Consider the following 3577-nt stretch of genomic DNA (forward strand, 5'->3'; position numbering starts at 1 on the left):
ATCACTCCACCTACGACTTCCAGCTCCCCACCTCCCCACTCCGCTCTCCCCCTCCACTCACACTCCACCTCCTTCCTTTCCCTAACGCTTTCTGCACCAGCACTGCTAACACCCACTCTTTTCTTTCCCCTCCCTCTGGGACCTTCTGATCTGCCCCTGACTTTGATGTAGAAGTTTTATCGGGTGAAGTTGGTCCCACACAGCTCAGGGCTCACGAAACAATCCTTCTCCCTCCCCCTAGGGATGGAACTAATTTTCCTTGTGCTTCACTTGAGCCAGCTGCTCCGTCCTTTGTTTGACACCCATCCAGCTGTCTGCTTCAGACTGGATTTATTCTGTTGCCTTCAGTGGTTTTTTGATCTTTGTCTCCTCATATGGTTTTACTTCAAGCTCCAGTCTCAGAAGACAACCTAGAAAACAGTATTTACTCTGTCCTGTGATTTGTAAGCAAGGCCTTAATAGCAGCTATCTCAGCAAAAGGGTAATAGTGACAAGGACTGAATATGTGGGAGCTTAGGGCAGTGCAGGCAAAGGAGCCTAGAAAGCAACTAAGAGCCCCAGAATACTGCAACGTAGGGAACAGATTTCCCTACTGCAGAAGTCAGAACATGGAAAGCTGGGTCAGATTTAGAACTTCGGCTTTCAGCCCTCCATCCGAGAGCTGCACCGTGCTAGCGGCCGCCTGGCTGGCACCCGAACGGCCATCCCGCTGCAGTAGCCTGAACCACCGCAGCCCCGGCACACGGCTGCTCTGCTCCCCGTACTCACCAGGCAACACCAGCACCAAGACGCAGCAACCACGGCAAGCACCGACTGAATCGTCAGCAGTCTCTGCTCAAGGGAAAGACTTGGATCACATTAGCCAGTTTCTAAAGCCTCCACTGATGTATTTAACTGTGTTTATATAACCCACTTCCCTGTGCCCCACAATGACGAGGAGTATTAACGCCGTCAGCTACTGAAAACAACACTCCATGACAAACAGCAGAGAAAGAAGCAGTAAATTCTTCAACTCCAAGCACTGCTTCGCAAAAGAAAATCTACCCTGCATGTGTGTACACTCACAGACCAGTTAAAATTCAGATCACCTTAGTTTGCATCTGCAGACCAGAGCCAGTCATCTTTTTTTCAGTTCAGGGGATTTTGCTTCTTTCGATGCCGTGGGATGTTCAGAGGGGACAGACTCCTTGAAATGGCAGGGCTAACCAACCGTGGAATGAAATCGTGCCCTCCTGCCACCATTCAAAAACTGCAACTTTTACCAGACTAACCTGAAGCGGGCAGCGACCTTCACAGGGCGTGGGAACAGCTTAACCAGGCTGCTGGCTGAACCCTTCAGCACAGGCCCTAAACTGGTTTAAGTCCGTCTCCTCTGCTGACTCTGAGTGCCAAGACATTTCTCTTCCACATCAACCTGAGCTCTGAAAAAAGCAATTCATTTACAGTGGAAAAAATTATTTTATTTTCAAGCGGAACAAGCTGGTAAAAGACGTGGAGTCAGAGTACTCAACACCCTGCTCCATAAAGCGCCTTCAGATGTGAGTGTAAAAGGCGTAAACGTTGCTCTAGACTTGGAGATGGCTCCACCTGAATCTGGCCTTGTGCAGGTCTAACTGCCCAATCCATGCAGGTGACTGAATCAGCCCGGAGTCTTTTCATACAAGACCTGCAGGAAAATTACACGAGCATGAAGCTGGGAAATAATACAGCCGCTGCCAGTACATGTTAAAAAATAAGATACGGTAAATCTTTCTGTTGGCTTGCATTCTGCTGTTAGATTATTAATGTTTATGTTTAATAGTGTTTAGTGGATTTAACAGCACAATCAAATTCATCATCAAGTGGAAAATGTTGAGAAAAATTAAAACTTATCGTTCTTAAATGTCCATCTGTAGAACAGAGCTAAATATATGTAGGACTCTTGTAGGAGAGCTTAGAAATACCAGCCAGTAGCCTTGCCATGGCAGACCACGGAGATAAACGTAATGCCCCACTTGAATTCTTCCTTCTGAGATTTTTCTGTACCATCCAGTATACCAGAAGATAGATTTCCTCTACCCCAGCGGGGGCTGTGTTTCAGGAAAGCAGGTGGCATAATTATAACAAAAAACTAAATAAACATTTAAACAGAAGGTGGCATAATTATAACAAAAAACTAAATAAACATTTAAACAATGATACTCTGCAACAAGGGAAACTTTGGAAACATTGAGACTAAATCAGATCAGAACTTCATCTAGTCCAGGATCCGGTCTCCAGCAGCAGACAGAACCAGACACTTCTAAAGAAATTCCAAGAAACTAGAGCTATTATTATTAAATAATTTGACCATTAAAAAAGCCTACTGCTAACTCCAGCAGGTCTTCTGGCCAAAACGGATCCAGACAAGTGCTGGTTTGTTTCTACTGAAAAGTTCTACAATTCTCTTCAGGTAAGAACCCCACCAACCTTCACCGCAGACTTCAACCCTGTCGCTCGTATGAAGCAGGGCAGTTTGTGGGCGGTGAGACACAGACAGTGGCTCACGGGCCAAGTTCCCACACTCCCCAGCTGAGCTGTGCCAGCCGCCGGCGTGTTCACAGGGCCAGCCCAGTCGTAACCCCAACGCAAGGCCACAGGCTGGGCTCTGCAAGCCTCAGGTACTTGCCTTGGTCCAACCCCACAACCACCTACGTGCAGCAGAGGTTCCTGCTGCGCCACGTCCCTAAACCGACGACCCGCTGCCGCGCTCTCGGGCATCACAACCAAGCCAAGGCTGAGGTGCTGCCCGCCTCTGCCGCCTCTGCCACCGCCTCTGTCAGGCCAGGGAGCCAGGCGAAGGGCTCCACTCCGACAGCCTGCTCTTCAGCTGCGTCAGCAGAGGCTGCAAAACGTCTGGCCGGGAGGCAAGAAGCCGTTCCCTTTGCGCAGACAGCACATACAGCTCCCTCTGCTTCCCTCGGTTTCTCCCAACCGCAGGCAGAACCTTCCGGGCTGCAATTCCAGGTTGCTCTTCCACCTTTCTGCCTCCTAGCTTTGGCACCGCAGAGGTTACCGGCTGTTCCCTGCATGACTTCTGGGATGGATGCAGATTGCTGTGGTTGCTGCTGTCACGAACCGGCTATTTCCTGACTGAAAGCAGCCAAGTTCAGGCTGAACCCACTGAAGGCTCCTAAAGCAAATCACCCACTGCAAGGAGAGAGCAACAGCTTCTCCGGGGTTCACGCTGAGAGGAGCAAAGGGATCTGTTTCACAGATCTTTGCCTTTTCTTCACTAATTCCACACAGTCTCTAGTCAGCCCTGTCTCCCTACAGCTTTGCTAGCCCAAAGGGATCCTGGAAGGGCAGCTGGGTCAACGCTTTGCCTGGTCAGGAGCTGAATTTTTGACTGGATTCTCCACAGAGGCTGGCCTGACCAGCATTCCCTAGCCCTTCTCCTCCCTCGCTCCCAGACACCTCTATTTCAGATATCAAATATACAGCAATATGAAATAGATACTGCATCCCTATTTCAGCTACAAAACGCTGGTGCCTCAGGTGGGAAAAAGCCCTGCCCAAAGACAGCGCAGGGGTCACGAGATTAATTGGCTTGTGGGAA

Source organism: Opisthocomus hoazin, chromosome 16, assembly GCF_030867145.1.
Source record: "Opisthocomus hoazin isolate bOpiHoa1 chromosome 16, bOpiHoa1.hap1, whole genome shotgun sequence".
Classification (NCBI taxonomy): Eukaryota; Metazoa; Chordata; class Aves; order Opisthocomiformes; family Opisthocomidae; genus Opisthocomus; species Opisthocomus hoazin.